Raw genomic sequence first — 15,859 nt, 5'->3', positions numbered from 1 at the left:
TGTAAAAAGAATTAAAAAGACCTATGTATGTATGTACATTAATTTCCATAATTAAACGTATTTCTGAATTATCGTAAAAATGCTGCATAAAGCCAGATTGCAATTGTTCATATAATATATACATTTATGATTTTTTTTCATATTATATGTATGCATACACATAAATAATCTCCCATATATACATACATATGTATGTAAGCATACTCAACTGCGATAATTGCAGTGCAAGCAGTTTAGTTGCAGCAGAGTTCGAAGTCCTCATGTCTGGAAATTGGAAACATTTGTTGCTCGCTTATGTATGTATGTACATATGTATGCACATAGTATATATGCAAACTTTCGCAAAGAAATGTATTTGTGAATGTGTGTGTATATATGTATGTGAATAATTACATAAACTTCGGAAACAATCATGACTTTGTACATAGACCGGGGTTACTCATGGCTTTGACAAAGTTTTAAAATAAAGAGCAGACAGTATTGCAACTTCAACATAAGCGCATGAACCAGGAATAAAAATTGGATTATTTTAATATACCTATGTATATTTCTGGCATCTGCCAGACTGTATTTTTTTAGTGATAAATTAAATAATCAACTCAACCAAAGTGAACATAAATTTTAGTGAAGTGTATATGTGTACATATGTATGTATGTATATCACCTTTTTCCGTTTTATTTTTAATTTATTTTATGCGGTTGAATTTATATGCAACTCTAGTGAATCTTGGTTAAAAATTTAGTTAATTCTATCGATCGTAAATTAATCTGTCTGTTGGAATGGGTAAATTAATTGATGAGATTAGTGCAATTACTAATAAATGAAATGAATTCATCTATACAACAAAAATGTTTACGTCAACAAAAATGAAACAACCAACTACATATGTAAATATTTAAATAACGCAGAAATTTATTTACTTGAGGAAAAAGTTGGAAATTATCAATTTAAATTTATATTTGTGCACAATAAAACAACAAGAAAAACAATTTTCAAAACTGTGACTTAAATGCTGAGAATTTCAGCCCGAAAAAAGTTATATTGTTGAAATTTTCATTTGAAAATACATATTGAATCGTGGATACCTGGCCAAAAAATAAAGTAAAAAATGTAATGCAAAAATAAATCACCTATTAATGACAAATCGTTCTCTTTGATAACATGTTTTTATATGAAATTGTTTCAAAATACAAAAATTAGATTTTCGGACAAATTTTTAATAAAAATAAAAATAAGACGCATAATATGAATTTTATTTAACTTTATATAACAATAATGATCGCCAGACAATAATTTAATCTTTTGCATGTGGAAAATTTTAGTCGGATTTATTTTTATTTTTAAAACATTTTTCTTATACTGATGTTACAGAATCAGAATAGCCCAACTGGATATAACTGCAAAATAAAAATAAAAAATATTCAAGATAATGTAAAAAGAATTATATCTGTCTAAATATTATGGTGGAATATCTTAGCAGGAAGTACAAAATTTTAAAATTTAATACAAAAAAAAAATATATATATTGGAAAAAGTTGGCAATAAGTGGAATGATTAAAATTTTAGCATTAGTTTGCATTGCATTTAATAATGTTTTTTTTTTTTTAAATGACCTAATTTTAAAGGAAATTAAATTCAATGTCAGTATAAGCTTAATAAGCTTAATTTTTCAGAATCTGAGTATTTATGTAAAATCAGAATGCTGCCAGGTGCTTCAGTTCAATTTGGAATATGTAAGCCCTCACACACCAAAACAACGAAAAATCTTTCTGAGTTGGAGAAATAAACAAGCTGTCAGTGTATTAAAAATCAAATTTTACTATTTAATTAAATTTGATGAGACAACTTAATTCGGATGAGCTTAAGCATTTGATACATTTTAAATGGACTTGAATATTTAAGTTATTGAGAAAGCTGTTAGAGTAGGCCAAGCAACATGAATTGATAACCTTTATTTAATTTTTTTATCAATAACTAAATCTAAAAGATCAACCTTTATAAACGGATTTGCACCGATTAAGCTAAGTATTTAGCTAAACGTTATGGACATGAATAATAGATTGTAGATCAGCTCGATCCAATATTGAGTTTCATCTATAGTACCTGCAAGAAGTGGCGTCCGGAAATCTTTTGTATTATTCCCCAAATAAAACTTTGTTAGGAATTCGGTTATTACGGTTATTAATGGATGAAGGTACACGAGAAATGAAATGAAGTTCAGCTCATTAAAGCTTCATAAAAATTTAACTGAACAAATCTATTCACAACTTCAGCTGCCTTAATTGGCTCCAAAACACAAGGTGCTGACACATCTTCATTTTCAACTTGGATTTTTTTCTTCACTGTTCTGACCAATACATTGTTAACAATGTCCTCGAAAGGTTCCCCCCACAAATCGCCATACCATTGTTAATAGGAAAATAGAGCTCTTACTAACCAATAGGGGAATGGCGTTATCGTTAATGGTAAGTGAGAATGAGTTGCTGCTACTACTACCCTTGCAAAAAGGCTATATTAATTTTGACCAGAAGTGTGCAACACATTAAAGAAAGCATCTCCGAACACATAAAGTATACATATATATTTTTGATCAGCATGACGAGACGAGGTCAATTATCCATGTCTGTCAGTTCGTCTGTCCGACCGCCTCACAGTGGTTGCGCCCATAGGCCAAAAATCAAAAAATCCATCGCAACCAATTTTGACAAAACCCAAACAAATTGTCTCGTAAATGTCTAAAGTTTAGACTCTAAACTTCTTAATGGCAAACGGTTTTTTTCTATACTTGCACCGGTACTTTCTAGAAATAGCATTGAAATCCCGAACACATGTTCATTTTCGCACAGCTGATGCGCTCAGTAAGCTTTTTTCTCTTTAGCGTTGCATTTCAAAGTGGTCAGACGTCATATTAAGTGGTCCAGATTAATTTTTTTAGAATGGATTTTAAAGTACAATGTATTTACTCTAATTTCTAATGTAAATAACTAATCAACTAATCAAATTGTTATTGTGAAATTAATTTATTTGATTAAATATTTTTTATGTTTGTTTTTAAGCGTCTTTTTTTATGTTTAGGTGGAGTTTTAGTTAGGATCCCACAAAATCCCACAGATATGTTGTCTGACTTTTAAGGTAATAAATGTGTTTAGTTTAGGTGCCCAAATTTGACCATGCATTTGTCAACTTGAATAATCTGACGGCGTCTCCCATCAGCTGGGCCCTGCGAAACAGGTGACTGGCGTATTGTTTTGTTGTTGTTGTCTCTGTTTTCATCGTTTGTGGTTATGTATGATTTTGAAAATTGTTTATTCTTTTATTAATTAATCATTTTTATTTGACTTGGTTGATTGAATTTCATAGACAATTTTTATAGGTGTGTTTTTACGCGCCTATATATTTTTGATCTTTGGTGCACAGCAAACGGAACCAATGCAGAAAAACTAAGGAAAGTGATATAATTTGTACACATTGAAATTAAAAAGAGCGGTTACATTGTCGAGCTGGATGATTTGTCAAAGCGTATTTCGTACATTTGCAAAAGAATCGCAACTCTTTGGCAAAAGCACAATCGTACAAAAATTGCAATATCAAAATGTTTGGCTTAAAGAAAAGGAAACAATTTCATTGCGCTGTGACCACCAGATGTCCCAATTAATAGCCAAATCAACTGTTCGTAGATTGTTACTTAGCTCAGACCCTTTCATTACTGGTCAAAGAGAGTTACCTTGCACAAGAAAAACAAAATTATTAAACAGTACATTCCAGTTATTATTAGATGAGTAAATGTATGTAAATATAATCTTAGAACTTGATAATATTTGTTTTTATTATATAATTTTAGTTTTTCTTACTGTTTGCTTTATTTATATATAATAAATCTTCTGTTTGCTCTAATGTTATATTTTATTCATTTTTTTTTTTTTTGAGGTTACGTATTAGGGGGTGGTGTAGGGAGCTGGTGGGCTATACGACTTATTTAGGCATGCTATATTACTTATTATATTTTTATAGAATTTTGGAAAAATTTTTATAATTTTATCTCCACTAAAAGTATTTTTGGCCGCTCTCCCCATACAAGCGCAACCACTGTGCAATGGTGTCTACTATTACCCTATCAAAAGCATGTATGGGAGTTTCTGTAATAACTAAGGGTGTTTTTATGTGCTTTGTCGTTTTTGACTTTAGCCATTTTTCACATTTATTAATGTAGTCATTTACATGACGTGTCATAAAACATAAATCGTGTGTTATGCGCAGGGTCACTACTTTTCGTACATCATCATTGTAGAGTATTTCATGTATTTTGGGCTTAGAAGCATCATTAGGTACTTGCCTAATTTTTTTTTTTTTTTATCATCTGGCCAGAGATTATTTTGTCTACTTTGCTGCCTGGTAGTGACTTTCAGGACATTTGTTTTTGTGTTTTTTTTAGTTCTTGTATTGTAATGCGGGATAATGCATCCGCAATAAAATTATCTTTTCCCTTCAGATATTCTACTGTAAATTCATATTCCTCTAGATCAAGTCTCATTCTTGTTAATTTTGAACTCGGATTTATCATAAAAAATAAATACGTTAGTGGTCTATGGTCTGTTTTGACTCTGAAGTGTCTGCCATATATATATGGGCGAAAGTGTGTAATAGCCCAGTGTATCGCAGCTAGTTCTTGCTCAGTAGTACTTTTATTACTTTCACCTTTAGTGAACGAACGGGACGCGTATGCTACTGGCAACTGCTTATCGCCATAAGTTTGAGTTAGTGCTGCTCCACATGCATATTTGCTAGCATCTGTTATTATGCAAAATTCTTTGCTGAAATCTGGATACTGCAGCAGCGTGGGTTCTATTAAGGCTTTTTTCAGATATTCAAATCCCCTTTGGCACTCTTCAGACCAAACAAATTCTACGTTTTTCTTACACAGTTGTGTTATCGGACGTGCATGTTCTGCGAAGTTTTTAATAAAACGTCTGTAATAGTTACAAAAGGCTACGAATCTTCTAGCACTATCAGCATCTGTTGGTACTGGGTATTTTTCAATGATGTCATATTTTGTGTCATCTGGCAATATTTCTTTGTCGGTACACTTGTGACCTAAGAATGTCACTTCGTGCATGAAGAATTAACATTTCTCTGGATGCAGTTTTAGGTTGTGTTTTCTGCATATTTCAAAGATATCCTTTAGGTTTTTGAGCATGTGTTTCTCAGAACAGCCGATGACTATTAAGTCATCCATGTAAAGGAATGCTTGTGACGGATTTAATCCAGAGAAGGCAATTGTCATCATTCTTTGAAAGGAATTTGGTGCTATTTTCAGACCATACGGTAGTCTAGTAAACTGATAAGATCCATTGCTGGTGGAAAATGACGTAATACTCCGCGATTTTTCTGTTAGTTCTATTTGGTGAAAACCGGACATTAAATCTAGACATGAAAAATATTTGGCTCTGCCTAGTTGATCAAGAATATCGTCTATTCTTGGTAATGGGAATTTATCGGACAACAATTTTTTGTTTATTTGACGATAGTCTATTACCAATCGCCATCGTTTCTTTTCTGATCCTGGTAAACCCTTTTTCGGTACCAGTAATAACGGACTATTATACTCGGACACTAATGGTTCAACTATTTTATCTTTAATGAGTTCATCGACTTGTCTAGTTATTTCTTATTTATGCATGTGTGGTATTCTGTAGTTTTTTGTGTATACTGGCTGATTGTCATTCAATCTTAGTTCTTGTTTATAAAAGTTGTTTGTAGTAATTTGGTTTTTAGTTTGGTTTTAGTTTTTGTATTACTGATTGACTTCTTGGGTCATCAGTTGTCTGTACAATTTCATAATTCTTTAATGATTCATATTTTATGGTTTTTAAATATAAAATTTTTACTGTTTTCGTTGTGTTTAAAATTCGGACAAATGTTTTGTTCGGACTGCAGATTGAATTTCCAATAAATATTCCATTTTCGACCTCTTGATTTAAGATGACGATATTTGATTTTTCATTTGGAATATTTATTTGCCGGATTACTTCAGATCTTGGTGGGAGGATTGTGGTATTGCTGTCACAAGTGTGTAATATTGGGATATTTATTGCAAAATTTAAATTACTTGGTCTTAATAATAGTGAATCGTTTGGTTCACTGAAATCCAATTGACAATTGAATGTTTTGAAGAAATCTAGTCCTAAAATTCCATCAAATGGAATCGGAAAACTTTCGTCTACTAGTATATGGAAGTTGTGTGTTGTTCATTTTGTCTTACAATTAATTCTATAAGGATTAGACCTTTGGAAGTAATTGAACCTTCACCAATTCCTGATATTTCAATTGTGTTTGAAATATCTATATGTTCAAAAGGATCTGTTTTTTCTTTTATAATTGATACGTCTGCACCTGTATCTAACGAGAAAGTATATGTGTTGTATGTATTTTCATTTTTAATTTTGATAAAAATACTAAGGCTAAGATTGAAAGTGTATAGAGTAACAGTTTCTTATGAATATCTGCAGGGATCTATTGATTTTTCGAATTGCTTTGAGTAAGTCGTACATTACCATTTCCGTTGTTAGAGCTACCTGGGTTGGAATTACCTCGGTTCGAGCTGTTACGGTTGGAATTATTTCTTCCTCGGTTGTTGTACCGTGAGTTACCACGATATCCGCCGGTATTATTATTATTCCTATAACTGTTATTTTGGTAATTACATCTACCTCGGTAGTTATTTTGTCCATTTCTTTTGTATTGACGGTAGTGCATGACAGGGTTCGCCTGTCCTGTTTCTGCTGTACTACTCTCTACGAACTTTGTTGTCAGTTCGTTCATGTCACGGAAAATACCTGCTTTTAGTACGTTACGTACTTGGTTGTTTATGCAGTTCTTTGTTACTGCCTGTGTAGCGACTGAAGGTGTATACTTTTTAGCTAGTTCGACAGATGTGCCGTCGTGTATAAAGGCACCTTCCAGAGATTCAGTAAGCTTTTCAACCTCTTGGGCATTCTGAGTTGTTGTTTTGTTTCTCTGGGGTAGGTTTTTAATTTTTGCCGTTATTGAAGCTACTGATTCCGTTTTTACATTAGTCGCAATACTGTTAATAATCTCTTCTATTGTCTGTTCAGAGGTTATTAAATTTCTTGTGAGACCTTTTAGTTTTGTTTTTTATTAGGCACACTGCTGTTTCCTCATGGTCGCCTTTTAGTGAATTTATCAAATTCAATGCGTCCATGAAGCTCTGAAGATTTTCTCTTCTGCCATCAAACTGAGGAATATGGTTTGCGGCCATCTTTAAAAAATCAGTGACTGTTTGAGTCATTTTTGCGTTTCCTGGCGAAATGGCTGGCTTATTAAGAGTTATTTTTGTGGTTTCTAAACTCACTGATGGTTCTTCTTCATCCATCTCTTCTTTGGCCGTTAACCTGGTTTTATCTTCTAGTGACATTGAACTTTCCAAATCAATTGTTTGTTTATATTCAATATTATATCTTTTCAATGCGGATTTTGCCTCTTTCTATCAAGTGGGCTATCCCTGATTTGAATTTTCTATTATTCACACCCCAGTATTTAATTTCCTTATATTTTGGATTGGTTTCGCCTCTGTTAAAGAGGAAGCACTAACCATTCTATGGTTAGTGGAGGAAGTCTAAGAATGGAACGTATTTGTTCAAATATTTAAGTTCTACTCGACCCATTTTTATACTGTATTTAGGCCGTCTGCTCTACTCTGATATTTTTTCTTGATTATTTTATTATGCATTGCAAATAATTCCAATGCCAGATTTAAAGCTACTAATATTAGAATGGCTAACAACAATATCCCTATATATTCTAAATTTTCCCTGTGATCTACTATTTTAACGCTATTAACGACATTATCCGTTGGGTGGTCTATTTTGGATTCCTGAGAACCCATCTTTCTAGCAAAAAAAAATTTGTTTTTCTTAGTCGTTTAGACCTGTTTTCGATTATTGAGAAAAATGTTTTAAAAAAATCTTTATGGATTCATTTGTTTTTCTTTTATTTATATGTTACTTGAAAGAAACATTTTTTTTTTTTAAAAGAAAAATTATCTCAACTGTGTCTTGCGCAGTGAGCCAGAGACGTGGAAATATAGAAGAGTAGGTGCGTCCCTTTGTACGGTTGGTACAGCCGTCAGGAAATCCAAGTCCTCTGGATGTGACGGTTCGGTGCTAGTCATCAGCACTGTCCTTTTTTTTTTTTTTTGATTGGTAATTTATATTTTGTGTGTATGTGTGTGTGTGTTCTTTTTTTTTTTTATTCTGTTTGTATATAAAAAAATTTTTTTTGTTTTATTCCATCAAGTAGAAATGGAAAGTACCTACTGCATTTGTGTAGCAGCATATATTGGGTACACTCAACAAGACACACATTTGCATTCTTGTGTCCCCTTTTACTGGGAATTTATCTTTAGTTTGTTCCGAGTATTTTGTTCTTATTTGCACTACAGTTAACGAGCTTTGAGGGGAGTGGCTGTATTGGCTCCTAAATACCTCAATAATATTTTCTATTAAGCCCGGGTTCCGTCTGGTAACTCTTTGAAAGTAGTTATCCATCGTTACCGCTTCTCATTTTCATTTTGACACTCACGTATACAGATACAGGTGCAGGTTGTGTTTTCCAAGTGCTCCGTAGTTTGATCGCGACAGTGCCTAGAAATCCAAGTTTATATTAACCAGGGGAGAGACTCTGTGCCACACTACTCACCCGAAGCAGTTTTCTTGTGGCGGCGACTTGCCATAGCCAGGGCCACTAGCGTATAGGCCTTGTGACTGTTTCAACCAGTTTTCATCTTGGTGGTGCCCCCGGTGGGGATTTGGCGCCTTTTGTCTGCCCACCACTGACTCCTTCATTGTATTGGTGCGTAGAAATCCTCTCTATTATCCAGCGACCTCTCTGTCCTGGACACATTACCACTTGTTGCAGCGAATAAAAACAATAGAGTTGCCCCGTAAAGCGCCACTGATCAGCTGTGCGACCAGTGTTGCATAACGCAGAAAGGCTTTGGGCGGTGCCCAGGGCTGCATCCGCCAGGTGGCGCTCAAGTGTCTTTCTTGCTTGGCCGTTAGATTTGAAATCCAAGCCGGGTTACTAAATATCAACGCCAAAATAAATGGACAAAATTGCAGCGTCTATGGATCAAGCACGCTGGGACTGTGCATCTAGTGACCCAGTAGGCGAGAAGGCAATTTTCGGAAAGTCCCACTGTGATGTCGGGCATACCGGCGTTAGATGATCTTGGCAGCCTCCTCTGTCAGTTGGAGAATACCTTCAAGAAGAAGGATGATGGTAAGCCGCAGGTCCGGCATGTAAATCAGAACACAATGCAGGACATACGGCGGATGATAGAGCTGCAAATTGTCATTTGCCACAAACTACTCGGTGACAAAAGCCAAGCAGCATGTAAGGTTGAGATGGCCACGCAAACTTCGCCGGCCACCGTCAACGCTCAGTACGTTGGAGCCACAGTTAGCCATGCTGACAGCCCAAAGCGGCAAAGAGAAGATGCAGTGGCGCAGAGAAATACTCCGCCAAAAAAGCAACGTAGCAGCGGGCAGACGTATGCATCCAAACTAAGAGGAGGCGCGACTCGGCCAAACACAGCGAGGAATCATATCACATAGAATGCGATAGCACCAGTGCAAGAATCTGCAGGAAAAGATGATTCTTTCGCAGAATCGCAAATGGTAGGCGCAAAGCGCAAGTCAACTTTGCGCAGAGGCAGGCCTGATGCCATAATAATTAAGGCGGACGAGGGGACTTCTTATGCGGACATGCTCAGGATGGTCACCAGGCGTGAAGATGGGCGGCTAAGCTGCGTTAAAGATAGCGTTGCAAGGGCCAGAAAGACTCAGAATGGCGACCTGTTGTTGGAGTTAAAAGCTAAGGATGGAGGCAACAAGCTACAAGAAGAACTGAGCAGTGTACTGGGAACAAGCGCCAAAATTCGCAAAGTCACTGATGTGACACATCTCAAGTTACGCAAACTGGACTGCCTGGTAACAAAAGCAGATATTATTGCTGCTATAACCAGGGCAACTGGCACCGGCTCAAGCCAAATAATGGTGAAGGCGTTGAGACCCACATTCAACGAAACCCAGATGGCAATTGTTTGCTTGCCACAGAATAGTGCGGCAATTCTCCTGAAGATAAAGGACTTTGTCGTTGGCCTGTTTAAATGCCAAGTTAAACAGAGAACAGCCACACAAAGGTGTTATAAGTGCCTAAACTTTGGACACGTTGCCGCTGAATGCAACAGCAGCATAGATCGAACAAACTGGTGTTTTAAGTGTGGACAGACAGGCCATAAGTCAGCGACATGCAACGAAGCCCCAAATGGTTTTAACTGCGCAGCGATAGATCGCGACCCCAGAAACCAAATTGCTGGTAGCAAAGAGTGCCCCCCTGGGCAAAACAGGAGAGCAATTAAACTGTCTATAATGGTTAAGTTCATGCAGTTGAATCTTAATCATTGTGCAGCTGCGCAAAAGCTTGCTTGCGCAAATGGTGAGGGAATTGGATGTAGATGTCGCTATTCTTAGTGAGCCATATAGAGCAGGAGCTAGCAGCCTGTGGGCATCGGATATAACTGGCAAAGCGGCTATTTGGACCTGTGGCAAAAACCCACTGCTCATCCAGTCTGTGCAACGAAACAACTGTTTTTTGCGGGCAAAAATAGATGATGTATGGCTCTACAGTTGTTATTTGGCACCAAGCCTAAACATACGTGAATTTGAGGCTGTGCTCGATCAACTTTCTGTAGACGTGCGTGGAAAGACCAAAGTAGTTGTTGCCGGCGATTTTAATGCTTGGTCTGAGGAATGGGGCAGCAGCTCAACAAACGCGAAAGGCCGCACTGTACTCGAAGCATTCGCTACCTCAGATCTGGTAGTGTTGAATACAGGCAGCGAGTTCACATTTAACAGAGCGGGCTACGGCCCGCATTAACATTTAACACAGCTAAGTGGGAGCTTTGCAGCCATTATACAGCCAGCGACCATACAGCAATCATGTGCACTATTGGCGACAGTCCAGCAGCAGCTGCAGTTACACCGGACAAACCATAAATGTACAGGGTGGACACACTTAATCCGGAAACATTTGCATCGACATTATGCTTTCCAACCATGGTAGGAGATGCTAATGATCTTTCTAGGAAATTAATGGCCGCCATCACTGCAGCATGGCCGTACGCAGGAGCCATAGCAGGCACAAAAGGTCTGTTTACTGGTGGAATGCTGGAATTGCTGAGGCCAGGAATAGATGCCTGGGGGCGAGACGATGTTACCAGAGAACCCGAGGACAAGGAAACTGCACCAGCCTGCAGCAAGAATATGCTTATCGCCGCAGATCACTCAACAGGCTAATCAAGGATAGCAAGCGTAAGTGCTTTTTGGACCTGTGCAACGAGGCTGAAACTGACATCTGGGGTATGGCATACAAGCTAGCCATGAAAAGCTTAAGGCGATAAAGCCAGCAGCTACGTTAGAACAACATATGGAGCATATCGTTAAGACGCTGTTCCCAAGTACGTCAACGGTATTGCCAAGGAACGACAGTCCCACATTAAGCGAATACAGCCCGGTAACTACAGAGGAGGTGCTATTGGCAGCAGGGCACCTGCAAGACAACAAAGCCCCTGGCCCCGATGCAATTCCTAACAAAGCAATTAAGCTAGCTGCCCGCTTGCAGCCGGAAAAATTTGCAGATGTATTTTCCAAATGTTTCAAAGAGTGTACGTTTCCCGAAATTTGGAAAAAGCAAAATCTGGTGCTTATTCCGAAGCCGACCAAGCCGCTTGAAGATCCTTCTGGCTACCGACCACTCTGCAAGCTTGACGCTGAGGCGAAAATGCTAGAGAAAATTATCAGCACAAGGCTGGAAGCCGCCATCTCACAGGCTGGAGACCTTTCGCCCATGCAATTTGGATTCAGAAAGTCCAAATCCACTCTGGATGCACTATCGACAGTAGTCGACATAGCGGAGAAGGCGATTGAAGGGCAACGGTGGAAAGGTGGCGGGAAAAATACTGCCTTATAACCACACTCGACGTTAAAAACGCTTTTAATACGGCCAACTGGACAAAAATAATTGATGCACTTGGCAGATTCCAAGTACCGGAGAACCTCATATTCACCATAGAGGATTACTTCCGGAATCGTGTATTAAATTACGACACTCGAAATGGAGTACGATCCTATGAAATCAGGGGAGGCGTACCGCAGGGCTCAGTACTTGGCCCGCTCCTGTGGAACGCCATGTATGATGGCATACTGCACATAAATTTGCCCCCCAGAATGCCACATCGTAGGATTTGCTGACGATGCAGCGCTAGTGGTCGTCGCAAAACATTTACGTGAGGCTGAGGAGAAAACGGTGGTGTCCATGGGCGCAGCAAAACAGTGGCTTTCTGATACAGGGCTGACACTAGCGAACCACAAAACAGAGGCTGTCCTTGTAAGCAACCGAAAGACGGTGGAAGTTGCCAATATCGAACTGGAAACGTGTACCATACAATCTAGCAGATCGATAAGATACCTTGGTGTCTTACTGGACACAAGACTTTCTTTTAAGGAGCACCTGCAACATGTCAATACAAAGCCAGCAGAAACATGTAGAGCATTGAGTCGCATAATGATGAATGCAAGGGGCCCACGGCAAGCACAGAGAATGTTGCTTATGAACGTTGTCAAATCGACCATACTTTATGGTGCACCGGTATGGGCAAAAGCGATGCAGCGGAAAACGTACAGAAGAGGACTTGACTCTACATACCGTCTTGGCGCTCTGCGTGTTTGCCGTGGCTTCCGGACCATTTCCGATGACTAGCTAGTCATTGCAGGGATGACACCGCTTGACATACTGGCGAAAGAGGCTCAAATGATCTTCCAGCAACGGCAGGGACAAGTATGGACCCCCACGACCAGGCGAACAATTATCAAAATGGCGAAAGAAGCCAGCCTGGCAGAATCGATGGGCAGGCTCAACAAAAGGTCGGTGGACCCACAAGCTGATACCCGATATAAATGCTTGGATAAATAGGCGTCATGACGAAGTCACCTTTGAGTTTACGCAGTTCCTTAGTGGTCATGGCTGTTATAGGACATATCTGCACCGTTTTGGACACGAAACCAGTAATGAATGCACATGGTGCCAAGAAGATGTGGCGGAATCACCGAAACACATCATATTCGAGTGCCCAAGGTTCTAGGAAGAGCGACGGAATCTGGCGGTGGAAATGGGAGAGACACCCACAGTCGCCAATTTGACAAAAAACATGATGAGAACAAAACGGTCATGGTCAGCAGTGTGCAACTATGCATTAGTAACTATGAGCAAGCTGAGGCTCCTTGAACGAGAACGTCACGCTGGAGGGGCATATCTGATGCCCGCCATTATCCCTGCGACGCAATACCGCAAGGCAGGTGCGCGGGATTCGCATGGCAGCATTTTTCTCTCTCCTTATCTCTGTACTCTTATTTCTACTTATTTAACCTATGTTATCACCTGTCCTATTCATTGTTAAAACTTGTATTACTTACTACACTACATCTTCACATTTTAAATAAACGAATTAAAAAAAAAAAAAACACTAAATTTTGTTTGTATTCGATGTCCTGGGTCCCTCGATGTCCTGAGGCCTTGTCTTGGCCTATTGGCACGGTCGCCATGTGATGACCGGGTTCCACTTTGATTGATTTAATGAAGAACGAACACGTCAGTGTTGGTTGGTGGTAATATTCTGATTGATTTTTATTCCAATAATATTATTTTGCTTAACCCTTCAGTACCAGATTGTCGCCGCCGACAATGTCGACGCAAAAAAATTGGGTTTTTTTTTATAATGGGGGGGGGGAAGGGGACCGAAAGAAAAAATTTTTTTTTTTTAAACTCAAGCCAAAAAAATATTTCATGGCTGTGTTGTTGTTGTATATTTCTGTTCGAGTCGTTTTGTACTTTGCGTTTTTCGGAGCACGCAGTGGTAATATATTATATTAGTGTTTTCTGATTAATTTTAGATACAATTAAAGGTAAGTGCTATTTAATATGATGTTTAAAATACCAAATAGTGAATATTAATTTTGTTGGCAAAGTGCAATTGAATGCAAGTAAATAATTCTCACTCGAGAAAATGAGTAAAACATATGAGAACATAGAGTGAAAGGAAAGCAAAAAATTTTGCCAACAAAATTAAATGCGAGTTCGACCCCGGGCCGTGCCAAAAGAATACTTTTTTTTTTTTTGTATTAATTTAATTTTTTTTTCTTAAAATAAAAAACCATTAACAACCGAATTTTTTTTTTTTTTTTTTAAAACATTGGTAACGTTATAATTTTATTTAGCTTCGCTTGATTTACTTAGTTCTATGTCTAAGACTAAGACTGCCCGCTCTGTCGAGCGTGGTCCTTTAAATATACCACGAGATGCCCAAAGGGCGCTGGCTGCGGCGTCGTGCCGCTGGCAGCGGCGTTGGGATCGTGTCAGAAGTGGGTCGCCTCTTCCGGCGAATTCTGCTTACCGGCAATATACAAAGACTGGCTAAAAGTGCTTATGCTAGGAAAAGGGAAGTGAAGTACCTAGTGTGACCACGGGGGTCGTCTTGGGTCTCATATTTTGCTAGGGTCGCATAAACACTAGGAAACATAAGTTGCTTACTTGGCTAATTGTGTTTACAGGAAATAAAAGACGTAGGTAGCTTAGTTGACTAAAGGTGATATGAGTCGCGATGCACGCGTGCTGTTTCTTTTATTTTGGGTGGTCGGTTGGTGTTCCTAACATGTGTGAATAGGTATGTGTATGGTCAAGGGATGGTGTTACTTAGGGGGTAGTTTGCCCGATGCTCGTTTAGGCGCTTCTGGTAAAGCGTGTTGATCGAGTCCCGTTGTGATAGAAGAAGCCGGGGTGCGGGGCATGGTCTGGTAACTGAAGGACGAGGCGTCCCTGGGGTGCTGGTTGTATGAGAGGAGGCCTCACGTGAGGATGAGTGTGCTAACTCCTCCCCCCTCAAAAATCGACGTCCCGGAGATCCCCTGTATCTGTGGGTGGTGACTCTGGGGGGAGGGTGGTGTTTCTGGTTGTTGGAGTGTCTTCTTCAGAATCCAACCTATGGAGATAGCGAGAAGTATGAAGATGGCGCAGCCGGCCGTGATGGCGGTCCCTTTTGTTAGAGTGTTGAGGCGTCGTAAATTGTTTATGTGCAATTTGTGAATGTATTCCACATTTAGTCGGTGCCCTTCGTTGACGACTTCCGACAAGGTAGAGGGTATTGCCACCATCCTTGTAACCGTCTGGCTTCTGAAGGTTTTGTTGCCGATTGTTATTGATTCGTTCGCAAATTGAATGACAAAGGTCCCGTTTAGGTTAGATTCTACAACGCCGTTCGTCATCTTTCCTCTAAAGTTGGTCGTAAATATGGTGCCATCCTCCAGTAACTCAATGAGGCTTGCCGTGTTGGTTATTGAATGGCATTTTGCGGTTCCTCCCTTCATTAGTCTTGGCAGGCAAGACTCTTCATCCAAGTGAGTGAGGTCTGACTCCTTACAAATGGTGATATTGCCCATGGTCTGGCAGTTCTTGGATATAATGTACGTGTCTCGTGGTCCTACCAAAATTTTTCCCGAGGGAATGTCGAGTTGCTGATTATTCGTTATGGTTGGCCTGATGATCTGCACTGAATACTCCTGTTGTAGTACCCGTGGCATCGCTATATTGTACAGGAGTAGGGTACCGTTCACGAAGATAGTGGGTTGGGCAAATTCGATGGCCTCTATGATGTTGTTATAAGGCAGGCTTGGTGTGGTGTTGATGATGTCCTGCAACTCGTCTATGTCCAGCAGGTTTGAGTTAACC

The 15,859-nt window shown here is 38.9% G+C and overlaps 2 long non-coding RNA genes across 3 annotated transcripts in view; both read left to right on the top strand.

Annotated features, from left to right (window-relative positions):
• Window positions 1-483: 483 nt before the first annotated feature.
• LOC137573057 (uncharacterized) overlaps window positions 484-15,859 on the top strand; it is a 140,570-nt gene continuing 125,194 nt past the window's right edge. The window contains exon 1 of the long non-coding RNA XR_011031800.1: window positions 484-651. This is a non-coding gene — a long non-coding RNA (uncharacterized lncRNA). The remainder of the gene's footprint in view (window positions 652-15,859) is intronic.
• LOC137573065 (uncharacterized) overlaps window positions 1,739-15,859 on the top strand; it is a 31,608-nt gene continuing 17,487 nt past the window's right edge. The window contains exons 1-2 of one of the 2 annotated variants that reach the window (XR_011031804.1): window positions 1,739-2,195; window positions 2,275-2,466. This is a non-coding gene — a long non-coding RNA (uncharacterized lncRNA). Of the gene's footprint in view, window positions 2,467-15,859 lie in introns of both variants that reach the window. The other variant, XR_011031803.1, reaches the window with a different exon arrangement.

The sequence above is a fragment of the Drosophila tropicalis genome, unplaced genomic scaffold (genome assembly GCF_018151085.1).
Source record: "Drosophila tropicalis isolate 14030-0801.00 unplaced genomic scaffold, ASM1815108v1 contig_108, whole genome shotgun sequence".
Classification (NCBI taxonomy): Eukaryota; Metazoa; Arthropoda; class Insecta; order Diptera; family Drosophilidae; genus Drosophila; species Drosophila tropicalis.
Note: the sequence above shows the minus strand (reverse complement) of the source record. Positions and strands in the feature narration are given on the sequence as shown.